The sequence below is a fragment of the Lissotriton vulgaris genome, chromosome 6 (genome assembly GCF_964263255.1).
Source record: "Lissotriton vulgaris chromosome 6, aLisVul1.2, whole genome shotgun sequence".
Classification (NCBI taxonomy): Eukaryota; Metazoa; Chordata; class Amphibia; order Caudata; family Salamandridae; genus Lissotriton; species Lissotriton vulgaris.
The window spans coordinates 65,951,544-65,976,808 of record NC_141694.1 but is presented as its reverse complement, the minus strand read 5'-3'; the positions used below and the strand labels follow the sequence as shown (position 1 = coordinate 65,976,808).

Sequence of the window (25,265 nt, the reverse complement as noted above, 5' to 3'; positions counted from 1 at the left end):
AATCATCCATCGTTCCATTGCTCCATCAATCCATTATTAACGCCTCATTCACAATAGAGAACATTTTTATTTTTACAAAAATAAAGAATTATTATAAATCAAATAGGCGAAACCAAGTGCCTTTACCAATGCTTGTTTTAAACAGATATTTCTCTTGTTCACACCGATGTGCAAACGACTACAGAGAGCAAGGCGGGGCAGGAAGGACAGGGGCGCCCGGTGAGCCGTAGTGTGCACTTTGCCCTGTTCAGGAGGGCACTGGGCGATGCCAGCAGGTGCCGCGGGGCAGCTGGAGACGCTTGTCGGGCACGCTCAATGTGTCGCCCAGACCAACAAGGTCACTCAAGGTTATTTTTATTACAACTTCTCCCGGCGTCATTTGTGTGGGGCAGGCACGTTGATGTGGGCAGCTGGCTCCCCTTACGCGGGCGACGTGGGAAGGCATCAAGTTACCAGACTATTGTAAGTACTGAATGCCAATCCCATAAAAAAAAAACGGGGGGGGGGGGGGCGTGTTCCTGGGCTGTCCGGATGTGCGTGTGCGTGTCCCCGCGCCTGTTCCATGCACTGTGATTATTTGCCGGCGCAGGGGTCCAAAATACAGGCAGTGCCCACCCCGGATACCTCACCACCCCGAGGGACGGGCACCCGGCAGTCAGAAACCCAATGGCGGGGCAAACGGCATTTTGTAAGCACCGATCAGACGTCAAAAGCGTTTCAGAATTGACGGAGGTTTTTTTTTATCATATGCAAGGGGAGAGGATAAAAATGCCACTTAATGTGTGGGTCGAAGGTCTCCGCAATCTGTGTATGAGAGGGTCTCCCGTCCGTGGAAATGTGAAGGAGCTATTCGAAATGATTCGGTTCTGTTCAAAGAAATGTTTCGGGGAGTTTCGAACGGTTTCTTCCTTACTGCGGAATAATAGTTAAGATGTAACACGTGCATGCACAAAGTCATTGTCATGGGACAGACATCTGTGCATGGACAGGGATGCCAGGGCCAAATCGTGTTACTTCTAAGGAGTAGCAAGCATGTCAACATTCTAAAAGAGGAGGTCTTGGCGAATACCCGAATAATCGGAGGGGGGCTGATTTTTTTTCTTCACTGGGAGGTTATGGATTGAAAAAGTTTGCTGCCTAAACACGAGGTCTCCCGTCACATATGATTGATGGACTCTCGTTGTTCAACATTGTGCTCTCAGAGATCTTCTGTCCATTGGACTCCACCATTTGAACTCCAGCTGGTCCTTAAACAAACCTCCTATACTGTTATCTTGCCCTCAGATACCTCCAGCATGCCCTCAGGCTGCCATAAAACATTGCAGCTGGCCCTCCAAAGACCCCCAGAGCACACTCCTAGAACCTGACCTAAGCTGGCCTTCAGAAGTCCTTTTTAGGTTGAGCCTCGGCAGCCTGCATGCCTGTCTGCAAGATATGCTGGTATCGCCTCTTTGGGCTTCAAGCACGCCTATCGATTTTCATTCGTTCTTTGTTGTGCCATTAACAAATGCTGGCTTTTGATTGGTGCATTGCTTGTAATTGTCCCTCCTTTGGGTGCTTGGTTCCCTCCCATCCGATTTCACTAATTGTTCCTTCTGGTTGGCCATCCAACGCGTTCATGGTTCCTCCTGGTCGGCCATCCCAACAGAAGCAAGTGGGGATATTTTTTAAAATTTTAATCGGCATTCCTGCCAATGTTTGTAAAGTATTTACATTCTATTTTTTTTTTAAGTCACAGCTTTACCGACACCGAGATTTGAACCCTGTTCCCCAGGTCTGAAATCGCCTCAGCTTGTTTCCTGCTGAGCATAGGCTCCTTCAGTGTTTGGCTGCAGCTTGCAGGGTTGTTTTTTTCGTTTGTTATTCACTGCTGTGAACAGACCACCAGGACACAGTGAGTCACTGTGGTTGCAAAGCTCACTGTGTCTCCAGTGGTGTAAGCAAAGTTGTTTCTTCTTTGTTTGTTTAAAAATGATAGACAATTCAATGAGAATTTTGTGAAATTACATCAAATTATACTTGTACAGCAAAATGCGGTTTCGTAATATCTTGCATGACATTTGCCAAAGAGCATGCAAGTGGTGAACAACTGTTCTAAGCAGAACCGGAGACTGGTTAGGACATTTCACAGCGAATAGGTGTTGTTACAATGCGAACCGATACTTCACATGCTTTTACAACTAAGTTTTTAGTTAGCAAATACTATTACAACGCAATTTTTTATTTCGCGTACCGTTATTTTGCATTTAATATAGTTTTACAATGTACACAAAAACAACGCATACCATTACAACGCAATTTTTTCATCTCGTTTTCTTTTTCTATTAATAATTTGTTACTTTTTCACTCAACAGTAATACAACTTTCCTCCCTCCATTCTCCTTCATATTTCTTTACATCCTACTACTTTTCCATAAAGGAAATAGGAAGAAGTAGCAGAGGCCATCAGGCAGTCAAAAAAAAGCATTTTTTCTTCATTTCTTTCGCATTTGAAACAGAAGATGGAAATGACCCCCTCCCCCCGCATGCGCTGCACAGCCCTGTACAAGGAGCGCATTTCCAGCTGTGAGTTATGCTTCACAGCTGCTGAGTGCCTTCCTTTAGTTACCACACACCATAAGACATACCGCTCTCAGATTTTATAACGCTGTGCAGAAATCTCCACGCACATTCAAGATAGGACATGCCCCCGACACAGCATGAATGCAGAACGCGTTTAAAAGCATCGCCGCACAACAGTGGTCCAGAGTGTATACACCTTCAAAGCATAACACTCACAGTTTATCCATGTGTTATTCTCGAGTTACAAGGCAGACGCGAAGTAGTGGAACTCTCTATGCCCCACTGTTGTTACAGCAGCACTGCTGCGTGCCATGACGGTGGCACGTGACTGTGACTGACGTTAAGATCACCTGCACGCGATGGCACGCGCTGCCAATCAAGCCTTCCCCATCTGTTCCCCGACATTCTACATTCCATTTATTTACTGTTATTTCGTTATTTTATACCGTTGTAATATGCTGATACTGACAGTTGCCTGAGAGCTGCGGTGCCATTCACATGTGTAAAGGCTGTCGCATTAAAGCTTCTTCCTAAGAACCACTTTGAAACAACATCTTCTTTACTACAAGTGACGACGAGGAGTGGCGACCCACAAACAGCCCCTGACATCTAGCACCTTTCGTGATCCTTCGGAAGAAAATTTCATGAAACTGACCGTCCAAGATCAGGGCCGGACTGGGAACCAGAACCGGCCCTGGCAAAGTGCTCGGCCGGCCCCCTCCCCCCTCCAGGAGGAGGAGGAGGTGAGACCGCTATGTGCCAGGGCCGGTTTTCTGACATTTTTGTACAGGGCCGTTTTTCAAAAACGGCCCTGTAACAAAACCGGCCCCCAACCTTGCGGCCCACCGGGGGATTGCCCGGTGCCCGCAACGGCCAGTCCGGGCCTGTCCAAGATGTGCAGTTCCTTCGCGTCATACTACACTTCGCCAAGAGAGAACATCTCCACTGCTATCCTGCTTCTTGTGCAGTCCTCGAGACTTCGACTCATTATTCTTCGATCGTTATTGCGGCGAGAGTATTCTTTGGCCACTTGTGTGGAGATTTGTTTATTTGTTTAGAAGTTTTATATAGCGCTGGCCAGACACGAGGGTATCGGAGCGCTTTACAACAGAAATTAAGCTGTAATCACATAAGAAAGGCATAATCCCACATACATGTTCAGGGAACCCAGTGAGCTGCGCGTCATTGAGATGAGGAAGTCCTGAGATAGCCTCGATGAGCGCACATTGACCTGGGCTCAGCCTCATTCCGGGAGGAGGTAACGAGGGGGGGATCGAGGAGGAAGGAAGAGGTAGGGTGAGGTTGAGCATTGTCACGGGGCTGTAGGGTGCCTAAGGAGGGGGGCAGAGGTGGAGCATTATCAAGTGGCTGCAGATTGTAGAAAGAGGTAGGTAGTAGTGGAGCATTATCCCGGGGCTGTGGAGTGCAAGTTTATGCGTTTGGGCGGTGGCTCTTGGTTCAGGAAGGCACAGTTGAGGTAGAGGACTTTTAGGAGTCTTTTAAATGTTATAAAGGAAGTGACAGTCCTAATATCGCCTGGGATGGAGTTCCAGATTTTTGGGGTGTTTCCAGCAAAAGACTGTGCAGCAGTTTTTTGTTTGTGTGTTTTCATGGGATGAGTAGCAGGGTGTTGGAACTCCTGAGGATTCTTGTCTGGCCGGCTTTCTTGAGTTTGGAGGCCAGGTATTCTGGTTGTCCTGTGTGCAAGGCTTTTTGTGTCAGGCAGGCAGTCTGAAAGCTGGCCCTCCTTTTGACTGGGAGCCATTTTAGTTCTCTGAGTGCGGGTGAGAGGTGGTCATATTTCTTAAGTCCGGTGACCAATCTGGCAGCTGCATTGAGAGTTGTTTGGAGGGGGGCTAGGTGGGATTGAGCAGGACCGGTGAGGATTGCGTTACCGTAGTTGAGTCTGGATAGCACCAGTGACCATCTAAAGTCCCTACTTTCCCTCCCTTGCCGGAGTGCCCCCATCAAAGCCAATTCCCTTCGCCAGAAATGGTATAACAAAAAATGTAGGGAGGCCCATTCTGATCTTACCAAAACTATTAAATCTCGTGACATGGTTGCAGTCAAAGCGGCTAGGCTTCATTATAGAAAAACCCAGTGGGAATCTAAACGGGAGTGGGAGGACAGGTTTTGGTCAGATCTATTGGACGCCTCCACCTCGAATAATCAGAAAAAGTTCTGGGATTTAGTCAAGTGGGGGAAGGATCCAGACTCGAGTACCCCGGCTAACCATGTACCCCTAGAAGAGTGGGTAACATTCTATTCTGCCCAATTCAGAGCCGATAATTCCAAACCCTCAAAAACCCCGGGTACGACACCCCCGTTACACACCCACGGGGAGAAACTCATTTTTTCAGTATCAGAGGCCGAGCTGGCCTTGGGCTTGACCCTGCGAGGGAAAGCTCCAGGCATGGATCTCATACCAGCGGACCTGTTTAAATCAAACCCAGCCTTGTGGCTCCCCTACATAACCATGATCGCTAACTCATTAGCTAAAGGAGCCACGATCCCAAAATCATGGAAGGGAGCTGAGATAATTCCAATATTCAAAAAAGGCGACAGGTCCAAGCCAGGGAATTACCGCCCTATCAGTCTCATTGATTCCATACAAAAAATCATCGCACGTATGGTCTTGGGACGGGTTCAGGGCTGGATTGAATCTGAGGACATATTATCTCCTATGCAGGCGGGCTTTAGATCAGGCATAAGCACCATTGATCAGGTGTTTAGACTATGCCTGATCTATTGGAAAGTGGTCTTGCTTGGCGGCGGTACCATCTTTGCTGCATTCATTGACCTAAAGTCCGCCTTCGACCTAGTGCCAAGGGACAAACTGTGGGGAGTGATGGAAAACTTAGGTTGTCCACCAGAACTACTTGACCTCATAATTAAATTCCATGAGGATAACTATGCGAGTGTGAGGTGGGGAGGCCAGGGACAAGTGACAGAAACATTTCCCGTAACCAGAGGTGTCCGTCAGGGGTGCGTCCTGGCACCAACACTCTTCCTCCTATTCATCGACCAAGTGATGACATTTTTTATGGACACCCCCACAGATGTCCCAATGTTGGCTGGGACGAGATTCCCACTGCTCATCTTCGCCGATGACACCCTACTCCTCTCTAGAACACGCAGCGGGCTGCAGGGGCCCTGGACCGCTTTGAGGAGTTTTGTGCCATTAACAATCTTGCGGTGAATGTGGGAAAAACAAAGTTCATGTTTTTTTCTAGAAATCATCCTGTCCGGAGCTCTGTGAGCTTGAATGGAGTTAACCTCGAGCAAGTCGAGACTATGACCTACCTGGGGGTTACCCTTGGCAGCCGCTTGAGATGGAAAGATCAAATAACACTCAACATCTCAAGCTTGCACGGTTAACAGGCTGTCTTATTAAAGAGCAAAAGAGATCCATCACCAAGCATGTCCTCCCAGCTCTCAAGATCTATGACGCCAAAATTACCACTGCTATTCTATATGGCGCAGATCTTTGGGGCTACATGGATCTCCTTAATCTCTTTAAAACCCAATGCAAGTTCCTACGGAACCTGGTAGGCTTACCACAGTCGACTCCATCAATCCCCCTTTGCCTGGATTTGGGGTGCCTACCGATCAACGAGATGGCCAGATTTAGGTTGGTGGCCCTGTGAAGGCGAATATGGACCTCCCCTGACCTGTCTCTATTCGCGAAAGAACTAGCAGAAGTCAGGTCAATCAGTGGATCTGGAAAAATCCCATGGCTCCAAGCTGTAAAAAAACATCCTCATTGACATGGGTTTAGAACAGCTTTGGATATCTCCTCCATCCAATGCTTTCCCCTCTAAACATGAGTTTAAAGCCTCGTATTGGGCTTCTGCTCGTCTAAATCGAGTTTCACTTTCCAGCAATATCAGCCTCACGGGCAGGTTCCTTACATTCAAGCTAGACCTGTCCCGGGAGCCCTATTGGGATGTTATTACCAAACCGCTGGACAAGAAACTGTACCACCAGTTCAGAGTGGGTGCTTTGCCTTTGAATACTTTTGTAAACAAATGGTCCACGGGGGTATCAAATTTCTGTAAAGGCTGCCCGGGCCAGAAAGAATCAGAGGGCCATTTTCTTTTTGCTTGCCCCAGTTATTCGGTGCCGCGAAAGAAATGGTCAAAACCACTGTTCCAGCGTTTACCACTTAGAAAATCTGCTGATGCCATCTGGGCGCTAAAGACTAATACCTCTGAGGTCTTTGTAGTGAGCCTAGCTAAATATTTGGGGTGGGCCTGGCTCATAAGGTTAAAACACATGTCAAAGTTGCCAGAGCCCGCCAATAGTGCTTTATAAAGTGACATATCCTGTTTATTGCCTAAACATCTGTTTTCCACTATCTGCACTTTTTGCACTTTAAGCATGAAATGGTTTCCCATTGATTGACATGACTCGATATGTATTTTTATGTTTTAATCAGGTTTCTCACCTTAGATGTTTAATACTTTTTCTTAACCCCTTCAAAATCAACTTATTTTAGGTTATTATTGTGTGGTTTACATGGTTTGCCTTACATGTATATAGCCTTTGCTTACTAACGTTTTGCATCTCTTTCTTTGCAAAAAGTTTTTTAACTTATTGTTTTATTAATGTATTATAATGTGTCTTTTATGATTTGTCAAAAATCGAAATAAAGACTTGAAACCTGACTGGGTGGCTTGTTTCAGGTATTTGGGAGGGATGAAGGGCTTGATTTTCTTGAGGAGCTTCAGATTGAGGAAGGCACTCTTCGCAGAGATCTTAATGTGATTGTTCATGTTCAGTTTCGGGTCAACAGTGATTCCTAGAGATTTTTCCGATTTAGCCAGAGTGAGATTATCGTTGAGGGCATCTATTGCTTTTAGCCACTCTACAATTCGAGGGTTTTCTTCTTTGTTGGAGATGAGGAGGAATTCTGTTTTGTCTTGATTAAGTTTAAGGTGGTTAGTTGATAGCCAGTGTTAAATTTCTCTAAGGGTGTTGTTTAGTCTTAGAATGTCGTTAATAGAGGAGGTTTCCAAGTAGATCTGGGTGTCATCTGCGTATAGATGGAAGGGAATGTTGGCTTTTTTGAGTAGGGTGGTGAGGGGTTCCATGTATATGTTGAATAGTTGAGGGGAGAGCATTGAACCTTGGGGGACACCTCTGCTGACGGGGTGTAGGTCAGACTTAAAGGATTTGATTTTTACCCTTTGGGAGCGGTTGTGTAAGAAGGAGGAGAACCACTTTAGGACCATCCCGTCTGCACCTACTCTGTCTTGGAGAGCCTTGGTGAGTAGATTGTGGTCAACCGTGTCAAAGGCTGCCGATAGGTCCAGGAGGATGAGTAGGCAGCTTTGGTCGTTGTCTAGGGATTTGTGGATGTCCTCCACGATGTTAAGGATCGCAGTTTTGGTGCTACAGCCTTTTCTGAAGCCCGATTGGTGGAGATCTAGCAGGTTGATGTTGTCCATGTGTTGGGTCAGTTGATGGAGAACGCATTTTCAAGGATTTTGGATAGAAAGGGGAGATTGGAGACAGGTCTGAAGTTTTTCAGATCGTTGGGGTCTAGGCCTGGCTTTTTCAATAGAGGTGCGACTTGGCCGAATTTGAGGCAGTCTGGTATGACGCCGGATTTTAAGGAGCTGTTTATGATTTCGCACCAGAGAGGGGCGAGGGAGTGTTTCAGCTTTTTGGTCTATTGGGAGGGAACAGGATCGAGAACTTGGGATGAGGGCTTGGAGGAAGAGATCAGTTTGAGAATCTCATCTTCGAGTACGGGTTCAAAGGAATTCCAGGATTCCGTGGGGAGCTTGTGTGTGTTGGATTCGATTGTAGCAGTTGGGCTTTTGCAGGCGGGATTGAGGTTGATGTCTAGTGATAGCTCAATCTTGGTGACTTTTTCATTAAAGAAGATGACGAATTTGTCACACAGGTCTTTGGAGGCCTGGATTGGGGTTGCTGAGGTCTTGGAAGTTTGTTGCCTGATGATGTTAAAGAGTTCCTTGTGTCTGTTTTTTGCATTGTCCAGAGCGGTGCAGAAGAAGATGTTTTTTTCGTTGATGATGTGCTTTTTGTATTTCCTTCGGGCTGCTTTGAGTTGATCGTGAAGGCTCATAAAGGGATTGTTCCTCCATAGATGCTCTGTGACTCTAAGTTGCCTCCTTGCAGCATTAATGTCCGTGTTGAACCAGGATCTGCAAGGAATGCTCCTGTTATTTTTTAGTTTCAGGGGAGTAGTTAGTCTATGATGGATGTCATAGTAGTGTTGTAGTTGGACGTGAGATCTGTTGCGGAAAGACCATCTGAGGAGATGGGCAGGTGCGTGTTTATCTTTTCTTCTAGGTAGCCCATGTTGATAGGTTTCTTGTCCATGTGGGGGGGTCTTGGATGTGGGGTTGGTACATGATCGGTTGCGTGATGTGGAATAGGATTAGTTGGTGGTCTGACCAGTCCACCGGTAAGATATGATCTAGTGTGATAGAGTTGTGTTGGGCGATGATGGCATCCAGGATTGCTCCTTTTTTATGGGTTTCTTCTAAGCAGTGCTGTGTGAGGTTGTTGATCTGTAATAGCTCATTTAGGTTTTGAATTAGTGAGCTGCTTGGTACTTCCAGTGTAGGTTGAGGTTGCCTAGAATTAGGTTGTCAGTGTCTCTGAGTAAGCAGTGAGCAGTGAACAACCAGGTCTGACAGGTGCTTAGTGAAAGTGGTGGTGTTGCCTGGGGGATGGTATAGGAGGTGGCAGTGTAGTGTCTTGTTGATGCTTGAATTAATGTTGACGGTTAGGCATTCAAAGGTGACATAGTTGAAGGTATCTATTTCTGAAACTGATATGTTGTTGTTGTGAATGATCGCTAAACCCCGCCTTTTTGGTCTTTACGGTCTTTGTTAATGATTGTAAAGCCTGGGGGTGCTAGAGTATCCATGATTGGGCAGTCATTTAGCCAGGTCTCGGTGAGGAAGGCTATGTCTATGCTGTGGACTAGGATGGATTTTGCTATCTCTGTGGCATGTTTAGTGGCTGATTTGCAGTTTATGAGCATGCAGTTGGTAGGGTGGTGTTTCTTTTTTAGGTTTCTTACTTAGGGTGGACAATGGGATGTCGGTGAGCTAGGAAGGGGGTCTAGGGGGTTTCCGTGTGGCGTGGATTCTTCTGAATCCGGAGATCACCTAGATCGTGGAATGAGGTATGTCAGTAGAGGGGGTGTCGTACGAGGAGGCTAGTTCTGCAGCTTCGTCCAAAGACATAGCCTCTGTTGTAATAATGGGTCTTATATTGTGGCTTGAGAGGGGGACTGGGTCCAGCTGGGTCGTGTGGTCTTGGTGAGCCTTTGGTGTGGGGGGCTGGTTGCGACGGGAGTACAGGTGTGGTTTTTAGGTGGATTGCGAAGTGAAGCAAGGTTGGTTAGGATTTCGTTAAAACCCTGTATTATAGTAGCTAGTTGGCATTCGAGCAGGGAAAGACTTTGTCCTGTCTCTTCCTGGTTTGGGGCGGGTGGGTTCTGAGCGGGGTCCTCACGGAGGGGGGAAGACCTGGAGCAGTTGTGTTGTCGTCTAGAAGTTGTTGTGTTGTCTGTGAGGGCTTTCGGATGGTAGGTGGGGTGCGGAGGGTCATGTTGCATCATCTGCGTACTTTTGCGGGTGGTTGTAGGATGGTGTGGGGGGCTTTCGGATGGGTTTTGGGGTGTGGAGGGTCCTGTTGCGTCATCTGCATACTACGCATAGGGTGATGAAACTTGGCTGTAAAAAATTAGAACGAACGTGGAGGCGTAGCTATAGCTCTGAGGCTAAAGCCGCTTTACGTCTAGCACAAAAAAGATATTATGCAGATATCAAGGTAGCAAAAGGTAACTACTACGCAGGGCGCATTGCCAAAGCAGATAACAATAGCAGAGAGATTTTCGCTATTGTCAAGAGCTTTGTCACACCTGTGGCGGGTGCAATCGCTCTCCCGTCCTCTGCGCAATGGTGCGAGGATCTGTCTACCTTTTTTATCAGCAAAATAGCGAGGATCCAGCAGGACCTTGCAGCGGCTCTGCCGGCTGACTGTTCAGCAGCAGACATTTGTCCCACACTATGTCCTTGCTCGGGACAACAGTTGCTGAACTTTGTGCAAGTAGCTGAATGTGCTATTATGCCTCTCCTTCAATCCCTTAAATCTGGATCTCCCGCCGACCCGTGTCCAGCTAGGGTTCTCTCGGAGGTGGCAGAAACGGTCTGCACCGAGATTACGCAGATTGTGAATCTCTCCCTGGCTTCTGGTGAGGTGCCCTTAGGTTGGAAACGAGCTAAACTTCTGCCACTTTTGAAGAAACCAGGACTGGACGCGACGGTACCTGGGAACTATCGTCCAATCTCTCTTTTGCCGGCACTGACGAAAATTTGTGAGAAGGTGGTTCTTCAACAATTGGAGAACTTTGTTGAAACCTCCAATGCCCTCCATCCTGCCCAATCGGGCTTTAGAGCCACATATAGCACAGAGACTGCGCTGGTGGAGATGTCTGAGGCGATTCGGGACTGTTTGGACGGAGGCGGCAGAGCGGTCCTAATTCTATTGGACCTCTCTGCCGCGTTCGATACCGTCCCCTACGAACTCCTTCTCGCCAGGCTGTCTGCTATTGGAATTGGGGGAGTGGCGCTGGCTTGGCTGTCTTCGTTCCTTTCTGACAGGTTCCAGCAGGTCTGGATGCCTCCCCATGCATCTGAGCCCAAACCTCTCCTCACGGGGGTTCCTCAGGGATCCACTCTTAGTCCCTTACTGTTCAATGTTTACATCACCCCCCTGGTTTATCTAGCGGAACAGTATGGGGCTAAGATTATAGGGTATGCCGATGACACCCAACTGCTGTTTACCTGGCCAGATGACAATCTGGAAACATCGACAGTGCATCGGTGTTTGTCCTCTGTTTTTCGCTGGTTAACCCAGGCCCAGCTGAAGTGCAATGAGGACAAATCAGAGGTGCTTTTTTATGGTTCCTTGCCCCCTTCATTTAAGAAAACTCTGTGGCCCCCCAACATTTCCAGCCCGAAAGAGATGGGTAGACCGGCAAAAAACCTTGGCATCTGGTTTGCAGAGGACCTTAGATTTGAGGACCATATAAAGAAGCTGACAGGCACTTGTTTTTCCACGCTAAAAAATGCTCCGCAAATTCTTCCCTCTGCTCCCTAGAGAGGCCAAGGAGACGGTTGCCCGTGCTCTTATACTGGCTAGGCTTGACTATGCGAATGCACTGTTTAGTGGCATTCCGGCCTACCTGGTGAAACGCCTGCAAATCATTCAGTATGCGGCGGTCCGTCTGATATTCAACATTCCTAGATGGAAGAGCGTACGAGCTGAGATGCGCACCCTCCATTGGCTTCCTGTTGCTCAGCGCATCTTGTTTAAATCTCTGGTGCTGGCGTTTAGAGCTATCCATGATTTGGGCCCCGTGTATCTGAGAAAGAGATTTTCCCGTTATGCCCCTGCCCGTACCCTCAGATCATCTACTTTGTTCAAACTGTCCGTTCCTCGCTTTAAGCGAGTTAGGCTCGGCGGTCAATCAATCTCTGTGATCGCGGCTCGGGCCTGGAATGCCCTTCCTTTCCATCTGCGTTCCACACAAACAGTGGCTCTATTTAAGAAAAATCTAAAAACACACCTATTTAAGAGTACAATTTAGTTTGCCCCTCCATTGTTCTGTTTTTCTGTCTTTCCCTACCGCGCCAGGATACTCCCAAGTAACGGAGCGCGCTACAAAATGGTTTATACATACATACTTTTGCAGGAGGGTGTAGGATGGTGGTTGGAGGTCTTAACCTGTGTATTGTGTTTGATCGGTGTTCTTTGGGGGAGGTTGTGCATGGGGGGCTGATTGCGGGGATAATTCATCAAGGGAGGCAGAGCCATTTTCTTGGTGCCAGCAGTGCGGGTGGTGTCTCGTGGAGGGGGGTAGGAATTTATGATATAGGGTGCAGGAATGGTGTGTGTGCTTGGTTGGGGGGTGCGGTTGAATGGAAGAAAGAGGTGGGTTGGGCGGGGGAGAAGTGAGTGGGAGGTGGCAGTCCGAAGTGAGGGGAGATATGTGGAGCCCTTGGAAGCTCACAGTGAAATGATGACGTATTGCAACATACGTCATCAGTGACACGCTCCTCCTGGTTTCTACACAACGCGCCCAATTTCATGCAAAGATCACAATGTAAACCGACGTCTGGTGGCCATCTTGGATTGCATAGATCACCTCAGATAACCAGCTGAGTAAACAACGCGGTGCAGATTCTTTCAGTGACACGTTCACCTCTACTTAATTTAAATTATTACCGCCGCTTACTGCATCTGTTACCGCATACCCATAGTGCGGGGATACACTAGCCTAGTGTAACCAGGTGCTTTATAAACTCAGTTTATTATTATTATTATTATTATTATTAATAATAATATTGTTATTATACATTATTCAGTGAGAATACTCCTCCATAGCAACAGTAGCATTATTTAAACTGTTACAGTTACTTCTTTCAATCATTCCTTACTGCGTGCATCTTCCAGTGATACGCACACCCGCTACAAGTTAATATTCAATCTAACTGTTGTAAGTCACATTGCCAGTTTCTCTCTCGCCAGTTATTTGCCTGCGCAATATCCAATTAACTTTTTTCTACTCATCTCTACTCAACCCTTTTCAGCATGTGCGCCTTAAGTTCCTTAAACCTTTCACAGCATACAACGACTTTATTTGTGAATAACTTATCTGTTCTGCAATGTTATAAGAGGGGAAGATGTGTTGTAACGGCAGCACTGCCAAGTGCCATGACCATGGCACGTGACTGTGACTGACGTTAAGATCACCTGCACGCGATGGCATACGTTGCCAGCCAAGCCTTACCCATTGGTTCCCCGACATTCTACATTCTATTTATTTACTGTTATTTTATACTGTTGTAATATGCTGGTGCTGACAGTTGCCTGAGAGCGGCGGTGCCGTTCACATGTGTAGGGGCTGTAGCATTAAAGCTTCTTCCTACGAACCACTTTTAACCCCTCCCATGCTCGTGACGGAACCGTTCCGTCACGAGCCTCGGGTGGGCTATGCTGGTGACGGAACGGTTCCGTCACGGCCCCCGCGCCGTGCCTGCGCGGCGTGATTTCTGCGCCTGCGCTAACGTTCTCTAGCACGGGCGGGGCCGTGACGGAACCGTTCCGTCACAAGCACAGCTCACCCGAGTGCCGTGACGGAGCGGTTCTGTCATGAGCACGAGACCGCCGCGCGGACCCCCCACCCCCTTAAATAGCCGGAATAGCCGCCGCAGTGAAGGGGTTAAACAGCATCTTTTTACTACACCCCCCAGTCGATCATCCTTATGATATTTTCCTGTTCTTGCGTCTCAGATCTGAATTTTCATGCAAACTGGAAAAGAACAATTTTCTGGTTTTAAACCTTTGTCAAAGCATGGAAAAACATCTTTTTTTATATCATAAACTTTATCACTCTATATAAAATATATTTTTCCTATGGGAATAAGACACGTTAGAGGATACTGGGCACATGGTGAAATGTTGACATGGCCATGATTATATCACACATATTAACTCGGTCTTCAAAAATAATGATTTGGAAAGTTCAGTCTGACACTTTGCCAATGTCCCATCAGTGTTTTAATGTTAATAGTAACAGGGTGTTTCTCCTGCTCAATAATTACTCTGTTACTCATTTAATTTATCTTTTTATTACTCTGGTAGCATTTTATTTTTTTAATTTTTAAAAATGTTCTTTACATCTCTTTTTACCTTGACACTTCATCTATATACCAACCTCCTATATCAATTATACAATTTATTCCCCTCTTACCTGTGCACTGGTCTTCCATGCTTCTTCTCCCTTTCTCCCCTCTCTTCCGTATGATGTCGTCTTCCCTATGACGTTTTTACGTTCTTCTGTCTATGTTCTCTTTTTGTTCGTTCTGCTTTCACTTGTAACTTTAAATCAGAGTCTCCTACTAAATTAATACTCTGATTCTCTCATAATACTCTAATAATACTCTGGTACGATTCTTTTTTTTAATAAAATATTTTGCAAGATGCATTTCATACCTGCCTTGTCGTTACAACGGTAATTGCGTTGTACCGGTATTTGCGTTGTAGAAGCATGCGTAATAAAGAGACCTGGGAAGTAAAAGATGCGTGATAAAAGTAAGTCGTAGAAATAGACGCGTTGTAATGGTAGTTTACCTTTCACAGCAGTTTCTGAACACATGATGCAGACTTAGGCCATACCCTTTGCCCAAATTCCATGGCCTCAGAGATCGCTGCATATGAACAGTGGGCTCTGGGTGCAGAACGTGCCCTGCAGAAGTTCCCTGTGCCTACTAACCTTGGTTCCAAAAGTCTTGATGCAAAGTTTTGTTTAATGGCTGCCTGCTGCTGCCGAAATTTATTTGAAATCGGCCGGCTCATGTCACGTCACGGAGGGTTGTTCTTAATCCAATGTTATGTTTAATTTTACTTTGTACGGTCGATTTGACATGCCCAAATCGGCCCCCAGCAAGAGAACCGGCCCCCTATCATAAAACCTGCCCCCACCTCACCCAGCCTACCGGGGGATTGCCCGGTGCCCGGAATTGTCAGTTCGGCCCTGTATGCACAGCAGGGTATATTGGTAGGATGCGAGTCTTGTCTACACAGTGCTTTCACTCGTCATTAACACTCGACCTTTGGCCATGCTGAGAAGGGTCTAGACACAGGGTGTGGCCTCTACCATACACTGTGTCCATTCAATGTGGCTGCAGAGGTCACTACAAATCACCTTCTCAAACCACGTGTATTGATCTAAGGTATTTTGTTTTCAGTTATGAAGGGCAAATTCCACCCTTCTGGGATGTCTCTGAAATCCCCTTGGGGTTGTTGAACTCCCCTATCGGCATTTCAGCCATTGTTCGTCATGTGTCTACATTCTTTTTTTTTTTCTTTAAAAGTAAAGTTTTACCAAAGATGAGACTTGAAGTTGAACCCTGTTCCCCAGGTCCGAAGTCGGCAGCTCTGGAGGTTACACCACTGTTTTATTCCTGCTGGGCAGACGCGTCATTCAGTGTGTTTGGCTGAAACTTTCCGCTTCCCCCCCCCCCCCTCTTATTCACTGCTGTGAACAGACCTCCAGAAAACCTTGAGCACTTTGACACTTCCCAAATGTATAAGCTGGAGGAATGTAAGGCAACTCAGTTGTCTTTGGGGTAGAGCTGAGTTTAAGGGAATGATAATGCTCTGACCACTTGCTTCCCAGGAATGGGAGGTCTCCTGCCCTCAGAAGTCAAACCCCACCCTTTATTAATCTACTAGCAGCCCGTCCCGACGTTGTCCGGGTATGAATTGCTGCCGGCCAGTAGTATATTGTTTTGTAGGATTTCGTTTTGATAGCATTTCTTTTCTGTGACAGGCCTGTGAAACGCTCCGATTCACAGTGCACTGCTGATGCACTTAAGAGTGCGCATTCAGTAGTGTGTGAACTCGAGTTTCCCTACTTTAATTTTTCCTTGCAATATTATATAGCGTGAACTCGACAACATGGCATGAGCACAATTTACATTACAGAAGAACACATTCATTTGTGGTAGGCACGGAGAGATAAAACGATTTGCCTGAAATCACAGGATGTTGAGCTGATGCCGAGATTAGAACGTAGCTCCCCAGCTCTAAAGTTCGCAATTCTAGAACTTGTGTGTCTAAAAGTGTATGTCGGTGCTGGCCATCAATGAAAGAGACCTGTGCATTTTTTAAATGAGTGGTGAAAAAATATGAGTATGTTGCTGGAGATGTGGGCCGCCGTGCCACCAATGTACTTACCGGGGGAGGGTAAACACCCATTATTCCGCAAATTTCTTTCCGCATACCATCACTCCGCATACTTTCATTACGAAAGTACCATGACTCCGCAATGCCATTATAAAGCATGGCATTACATTTTATATGCTCTTACAAAGCATACATTTACAACGAAATTCGTTGTAAATGCATGAATAGTAAAAGCATGTTTTTTTTTATGTTGGATAAGGTAAGTATGGGTATAGGGGTACATGTTTTGGGGTACCGAGGTATATGTTTTGGGGTGTTTGGGTATTTTAAGAGTTCAGATATAGTTTTGGGTTATGGGGTACCGGGGTAGTTTTAGGGTTCAGGGCTAGGTTTGGGTTTTGGGGTACAGGGGTATTTTTAGGGTTCAGGGGTCGGTTTGGGTTTTGAGGTACAGGGGTATTTATAGGGCTCAGGGCTAGGTTTGGGTTTTGGGGTACAGGGGTATTTTTAGGGTTTAGGGATAGGTTTGGGTTTTGGGGTACAGGGTATATTGATAGGGTTAAGATGGGTTAGTGTTTAAGGGTGTTGGGGTATTTTAATGAGTAAGGGTGGGTTATGATTATGGGGTGTAGGGGTATTTAAAGGGAGCAGGGTGGGATTAGCACACAATATGAGACATGGCATGAAGGGCGGGATGTACCACACGCCCCCAGCGTTTGTCACGCCCCCAGCACACGCCCACAGCACAACGCAGACACGCCCACAAGCGACCACTTTGCTGGCACAGTTCTTCTACCTTTTAAATGTATATGGTGGGCGTCTGCATAGCCTATGTCCTTCTGCTGCAACTGTCCTTTCCAACGCTGTATTGAGTGTTGTGATTGGTGCTGTGGTTCCGGAGATTACCCGCCTGAAAGGTTTGGGCTCTCTCTTTATTATATTAGTATGGATAGGGGATGAACAGATACAGTTTAGCCTATCACAGGACGGTGAGTCCTAGTAATAAGTAATTCAGAACTCAAATTCATGACAAGTGACATCAAAGAAATATAAGAAAATAGTCTACCATTCTGTGCAAGTTGCGAAACTACATTTCTCATAGAGCTTCAGGGAAAACCTTGATTTATAGCTGATGAAGAACGCAAGAGGGTTGTGCCAATTTTCATGGGATATACAATAATAAATTCTTTATTGTATAGTTAATAAAACCGTTACAATATACCAATAATTAAAAATAGATACTTTCCTTTGAGAACTAAAATACAGGTTTTTAAAACAACCATTGATTGAAGCGATAAAAACACAAATTTTCTCGGTAACATTGTGGTTTCGGAGACAGATTCTAGATCAGTCAGTGCAAATTCAAAGTTCAAAGGTTCAGACTTATGTTGGCTTTACTGTACGTTTTTCAAAATTATTTACATATTTAATCATTCGACAAATGAATTGTGGATCCGCTGAGTCCCACCCCTTTAAGATCGCTGAGCGGCATGTACACATTCCTAGTTCAATTAACTTTACCCTAAGTAAACTTTGGCGATCATTCTCCAGTACTGGACAAATACAGATCAGGTGGACAGTCCTGCTGGCCCGGTAGCTTCCAGCTTGGGTGATGGGCGTTTGTTGGCAGTTTTCCCATACGCAGCTTTAGATACTTTAGTTTTCAATGCGATGGAAAAGCGAGGCCAAAATAGGCAGCTTGTGCCAGCCTTTTATAGGATTGTATTATCATCCAAGCATGTGCACGGCATCTTAGAGTTGTTTTGTCTTCAATCAACAAATGCATACTGACTGCCTTTTTTAAGATCTGCTTAAATGATGGTACTGGTACTTTCCTTTACCATACTGACGCCTTCTTAGTAGATTTCAGGGAGGAGTTTAGGTACTTCAAGTACTGAGATTTAGAGTTACTTAGCAGAGCTTCCCAAGTAGCAGAGTTAATTTCTATTTCGCGATTGAGCCAGATATTATACCAAACTTTGATTGTCTCATATCTTTTATGCAATATTTGGGACTGCAATCCAAATTCGAGGCGTACCTGTGTGGTGAAGCATCGCAAGGTAAGCGAAATACACGTTTGCACAATCTTTTTTGGATTTTATCTAATAGCGGTGCACTTCTTCCTCTATGTGCCACACTGCCGTAAGCAATCGTTGGAAGTAGCTTGGCTTTGATAACTGAGAGGAGGGGGGTAAACAAAGGGCCATTTAGCAGCTTGGATAGACTGCAAAATGCATGCAGTAGGGCAGTTCCTTTCTTTTTGATGGCGTCAAAGTGCGTAGAGAAGGTAAACTGTCTATCGAGATGTATCCCCAGATATTTGTAGTTTTCCACTACTTCCAGGTTCTTATTGTCAATTGAATAATTCAGATGTTTAATGCGACGATGCGTTATTATCATGACTTTGTTTTTTTTTACTATTTATTTCCATTAGATTCTGTTTGGTATATTCAGTCAGTTCATGCATAAGGCGTTGCAGACCTATTTTCGTTTGACTGAGGAGGACAACATCGTCTGCATAAGATAGATGCATGAGGGGCAAAGTTCCTAACCGTGGAGGGTGTGCATTGGTCCCGTCTATCCTTGGTGTCAAGTCAGCCATAAATAAGTTAAACAGATGAGGAGCCAAGACGCAGCCTTGTTTTAATCCTTGACTAGTTATGATCTTCCATGTTAGCCTTCGGCCATTATCAATCTTAACCTGCATCCAGGTGTCGGTGTATAAGTGTATTATTGGGTTTAAGATCGTATCCGGCAAGCCCTGTTGCTTTAGTTTGGCCCATAATGTTTATCAGCTAACTCGGTCAAAGGCCAACTTGAAGTCGCACGAAACATAGATGTAATGCTTGATGCTCTTGTAGGCTTTTTTCCGCTATCAGGCTTATTGCTATGACATTTGCCATTGTACCTATGCCACGCCGGAACCCTGACTGATTTACGGGGATTTTATTGTTATCATGAGACCATTTTGCAAGGTCGGTTAGCACCAGTGAGGCGTAGTATTTAGCCTCTGCGTCAATTAGCGCGATCAGGCGGTAATTTGCTGGATCTTTACGGTCTCCGCCCTTGTATATTGGATTGATGATCGCGACTTTCCAGCTTTCCGGGATCCGACTGGTGACATTGATCGTCCGGAACAGATTGTTAAAGTTGCTGACCCAGTAATGTGGATCTTGCTTGTAAATTGCCTGGGGGACGCCATTCGGTCCTGGTGCACTATCTTGCCTACTCTTCTTTATTATTCGCAGTACTTCTATTTCCGCGTAAGCTCGAGGTGTTTGGCCTGAGTCTTCCTGCTTCTCATGCGGGATGTTTGTCAGGACGGAAGCTGTTGTGGACCGTATCTCAGCGTTTATATTTTTATATACAGAAGTTACTGTTGGTGATGGCTGCCTCATGGGGTTTATTGAAAATGTGTCAATTAAATATTGTACCCATGCCATTTATGATACACAGGTCATACTTAGAGCGTTAGTAGTTCTATTTATTGAGTTTACCTGTGACCAGAATGCTCTGGAATCTGATTTTTTTGCGTTGTATACTATTTTTGTCCAGAAATTGATGTCCTCATTCTTTTTATCATTCCAGATTTGTTTCTTGTATAATTTCTTTAGGGAAGGTACATCCTGCCATACATTAGATTGGGAACTATGACCTTGTGCTCTCCTCAGAGACCGTCTCAAATGCCTTCTCAAAGCACGTGATGTGTGGCTGAGGTATCTGTTGTTGTTTCCATTATGCGTCATTTTGATGTTGACTCCTACCTTTGGTCATCTGTTCAAGAAGGTAGACCATGTTTCAACAGTCAGTTGGTTTTCTGGAGTGAGCGTTTGCATTAGATTTTTTGCGTCCAACGCTATTTGCAGTAGTGTGACACTCGTCCACCTCAAACGTTTCAGATTTATTGTTGACATTTCACCTGCTATTATTGGGCCCTCTAGATGTTTGTGAGGGGTTATTCTGATTTCAATGTGCTGTGCCAAATGATCACTATCAGGGGAGCATATGATTTGAAACTTCGTGGTTAGCCTTAAGAGGAGGAGGGAGACTATGGTGTAGTCCAAAATTGAACTTGAACTAGGACCAATGTAGGTGCAAATGGCAGGTTTGTCCTGTTTTATTTTCCCATTTAACACGCGCATGCCTAGCTGTTCGAGATCCCACATAAGTTGCCGACCACTTTGTCATTTCTTTTCGTCAATGGGATCACCTTCATTTCTACTGCCCATTGTTTATTAGCAGTGATGATGTTTTCTTCCTCTTCATAGGGGTGTAATAAGTTGGCATTAAAATCTCCTGTGAGAATTATCTCCTAGATTGGCTGTTCGAGACGAAGTTCTGATATTACATCACTGACTTTTTTGAAAAGCTCTTGTTTTATTTTGGTTTTTGGATGAGCGTATATATTAATGAGAATAATGATGCCTGTGCTGGCAGGTAGACCCATTTCCAATTTTATTATTTGCATGTCTGAAGTGGTCGAGGATAGTTTGGGAGGACTTGATTCTTAGTGCCGTAGACATATAAACAGCCAGACCCCCCTTAGCTCGCCCATAATGATGAGTTCGGGTGGCACTAACATGATGGCCTATTCTACCTGGGACTTCGACGGGGCCTGTCAGCCATGTTTCCTGTAATACAATTATTTCTTGAGTGTCCCAGGACTTCGTTTTTCCTTTGTCACTTAAAATGTCTTTTGCTCCTGCGATGTTCCAAGATAGAATTTTTTGGAGGCTTGATCTGTTTTACCATCCTGGTTATAATTTCATTCTTCTCTAGTTCCACTGTTTGATCTGTATTGATGATAAGGTTTTAAACTTTCTGCTCCCTTGGCACCTTGCAGTACTGAGTATGTGGTACTTTTTTCTGCTGAAATGTTTTCTCTTTCTCTAGAGTCGCCAGTCATTAGGAAAGGGGACGGGTATCCTGGTGATATCTCTTCTTTGAGAGTGATTCCCCACTGATCAAATTTACTAGTTTCGTGTAGTATGTCTTTGACAATTTCTGCATTCCTCCAAGTCGCTAAGGTGCCTTCCTGTACTGTGTTGTTTCCGGTATTTACGAATTCTATTGGCAATAGGTCAGCAGATGTTATGTATTGTAGAATTGGGATTTCAGCCACGAGGCGTAGTATGTTTCCTCTATTCAGGTAGTCTTGTGGGCCTTGTGATTGATAATTTGGAATAAGTAGTATCCTTCCATTTGTGCTCAATGTTTTGTCACGTATTTGCGCGAAGGAAGTCAGTACCTGCACATTTGTCCGGCGTCCCTTTACGGCTTTTTTGTCTTAAACATTTGTGTTGTGGGGTATGTTTTTTGCGTTGTTCTTATTATTATCCTTCCAAGTATGTTCTCGAGACTCATTTACTTTTATGGATACTTTCGAGTGATCCCTCTTCAGACTACTGGACCTAAAGATTGTCACGTGTTCATCGGTGGTCGACTGGTAGACTGGACACTCTACCACATGGCACGACTTTGTTTCTTTTTTTGTGCCACCAATAATCTTTGGGTAACTATTTTGAATATCGCATTGAAACAAAAAGTTGTAAATGCCAAGGGGTTCAATTTCCAGATCAGATCTGACCTCTCGAGAGTCACGCTTGATAGACAATGGGAGCTTGGAAAAAGGTTGGAAGCTTTCAGGAGTCAAGGGGCCGTTGCTCAATTAGTCTTTCCAGCGGCATTAAGAGTTATGTACAAGAATACTATGCATAACATAAGATCAGTACAGGCTGCTGATGACTTTCTGTTGAGTATTGGCAGGGGGTCAGAGTCTGCTAAGTAGTATTGGGTCCCTTTCCCTTTATCTGTCTTCTCTTTAGGTTGCCTCACTGCCTTCTAGTTCTTGATAAATTCACAACTAGCTCTAATAATTTTCTTGTTAGTCTAGGTTAAAAATTTGTTAGGAGGCTGGTATCTTTCATTCTGGCACATAAAAGTAACATGAGTTCAATAGTATTGAATAATAGGTGGTGGGCAGGTGTTTCAATAAATAACAAAAAAAAAAATAATAATGAAGAGAAAAAAAAAAAAAAGAAAAAAAGGCATACAATTATAAAATAACAAAGAATAGATATATATTTTTCCTCTTTGATCCTGTTAAACTAGGAGATATATATCCACTTGTGGGCCTTAGTTTAGGATATCATATATTTTTTTAATTTCATTTAGGTCTTTCTTTCCCTGCCCGTATTTCTTTTCCGTTTTTCTATTCCCTCCCATAACCGGTTGATGGTTGATATCGGCAGGGGTCCACAGCGGAGTGCTATCTCTCTGGGTTTCCAGATAGATTGTGTGGGGGTTTGGGGATGGTGGGAGGTTAGGGGGGGGGGGAAGCAAAAAAAAAAAGTCCTCTTAAACGTCCTTTGCAGCACCTTCTAGAAAAAAATGACAGGAGTCGATCATTCTATAGTTTACCCTTTGGAGTTTGGCAGTATTGGTCTTTTAGCTTTATAACATTTTTTTCTTGCTGTAATACATAATGTACGTATTTTGTCCTGGAACACTAATGGTCTTCGCACTTCACCGAGAAGGAATAACATTATGCAATATCTATGAGATTCGGTTGCACAGGTATTAGTGCTCCAGGAGACACATCTTGCAGAAACGGAAATGCAAAACCTCTTGAGTAGGAATAGATGGATAGATTTTGGAGTGATAACAACTCAAACCTCACATATTAGGGGGGTGGCCATTCTTTTTAAAAAATCAATTAAGGCTAGGCTAGTCGCTAAACAGGTAGACCCGTATGGTCGATGGGCAATAGCTTCTGTTATTATTTCGGGCTCACCATTCACCATAGTAGGTTATTACTGTCCAAACCAAGACGATCCATCGGTTTTGGTATCTCTCTTTTCACAATTATATGCATTTTCAGAACCGGTTATTCTAGCAGACGACTTTAATATAGTTCTAGATCCGTTATTAGATAAGTCATCCACTAACAGGGCTATACCTTTATCCAAGACTAGGACGTTTCTACTAAATATTATGAAAACATTGAACTATGTCGATGTGGAAGGGGAACGAAACAGACCTCAACGGAGAGACCCTCGAGTGAGGGTTCCTCGAGTTCTAATCCTCCTCCGTCTCTGACAACCAGGAGTCCTTCTTCTTTGTTTCCCCTGCAGGCACACAACCATTGGAACCAACCCAGACTCATCCCGGAAACGGAACCTCCCGAGCGCCTTGACCCCGGAAGTCCCGAACCGGAAGCAGCCTACCGGGAAACCGGAAGTCCCACCTCCATCCCAGGGCCCGGAACTATAAAAGACGCCGACGAAGAGAGGAGAACATTCCCGATAGCCGACTCGTGGCAGGAGACAGCGCACAGAGAACCATCGAGAGAGAGAGAGAGGAGTACGAGGATCGAAGACGGAGAGTTGGAGGACGTCTGGACCGAGGAGTGGTGGAGTCCTCAGGAGGTGGCTGGAGAGCGGCCGTAACTCGCGGAAGAGTTACGGCGGGGCACGTGAATACCTTGTTACCGTCTCCGTGTACCCCCTTTTGTAGATACCTGTAGATATTTGTATCGAGTTAGACCTCACTGTTAGAGCACCTCTACACTGTATATAAACTAAATTAGAGACACTTCACTAGTCAATCTTGTATAATATTCCCTACACCCCCCCCCTTCACCAGCGCACCTCCCTTCTACCCTCTCCCACCTCTTCCCCCCCCCCCTTCTCCACCCCTATCCGCCCCCTTCCTCACGGCTCTCTCTTTTCCCCCGCACGCCCCGGTGTTGGTAACGGTACCAGAGAAGTCTTTACCAAAGGACTAACCCCTGCTTCTCCCTTTTCCCTCCGAGGTCATCCCAACGCCCGGAAGACGTGAAGACCTCTGGAAGATCCCCTGGACCACGTACCGCTGGGAGACGACCAAAGCTACACCCCGGAGTTCTTTATGTACATACCCCCTTACTGTTGTCGAAAAGAACAATAAAAGAGCTACCATAGCCCAATATATACGGCCTCCACGCCTGTTATTCCGGCCCGCAGCAACCCACAGTCCACACCTGGTGTCAGAAGAGGGATCCGGAAGCATGGAGGCCGCCGTGAAGCAACTCGCTGAAAGCCAGGAACTCCTAGGAAAGATGATGGAGCGGTTTCTTAAAACCGCTGAGGATGACCGTGGCCAGCTGCACGATGTCCTGAAAGACCAGGGCACCTCTCAAGATCGAGCCCTTGGGAAGCTTGTGGACGTCATGGGACAATCGAGACCAGCAACTACCCTGCCTTCGGTGGTATTACAAAAGTACGTTCCCGGAGAGGATCCGGACTTCTTCTTTACGAACTTTGAGCGCTTGGCTGAGACTGCTGCTTGGCCCGTTGACCGATGGAGCCACTACCTTGGGCCACTGCTGACGGGCGAACTCCAAACGGCATACCAACAGGCCAATATTCAAGGGCAGACTCCGTACCAGGACATAAAAACGTGCATCCTTGAGCGACTTGGGATCGACGACGAGACCTACAGGACAAGGCTGCGGCAAGTACGGGAAGGACCGCAGGAAACCCCCAGGGCCTTGTCGTTCCGCATCCAAGACCTCACCAACCGCTGGCTGAAGCCCGCCACATCCACCAAAGACGAAATCCTTGCAAAAATCTACTTGGAACAGTTTTTGGCCTCCCTACACCCAGCTACGCAGAAGTGGGTCCGTCAGCACTCGAGACTCACTTTAGACACCGCAGTCGAAATCGCCAGTGCCTTTAGCCGGGCACAGGACTTTCAGAAGAAGGACGAACATCCTTCACGAACGGTCCATGGAAGCCATCCTCGACCCCCGAGGCCGTTAGTACCCCGAAAACCGGAGCCTATTCCTTTTGTTCCCTTCCCGGTGACCCCAAGACCAACTCCTCCCGGCCCTCAATGCTACCATTGTGGGGGTTATGGACATATTGCAAGGTTCTGCCCTCAAAAGGAAGAACCAATGGAGGTCGGCCTTACTAGGAACTATG

At 45.8% G+C, this 25,265-nt stretch overlaps 1 protein-coding gene across 1 annotated transcript in view; it reads left to right on the top strand.

The window, feature by feature from the left end:
• The first annotated feature begins 210 nt into the window (after positions 1-210).
• LOC147706793 (beta-1,3-galactosyltransferase 2-like) overlaps positions 211-25,265 on the top strand; it is a 47,643-nt gene continuing 22,588 nt past the window's right edge. Inside the window, exon 1 of the mRNA XM_086925925.1 lies at positions 211-462. The gene's annotated coding sequence lies outside the window, so the exon portion shown is untranslated. The remainder of the gene's footprint in view (positions 463-25,265) is intronic.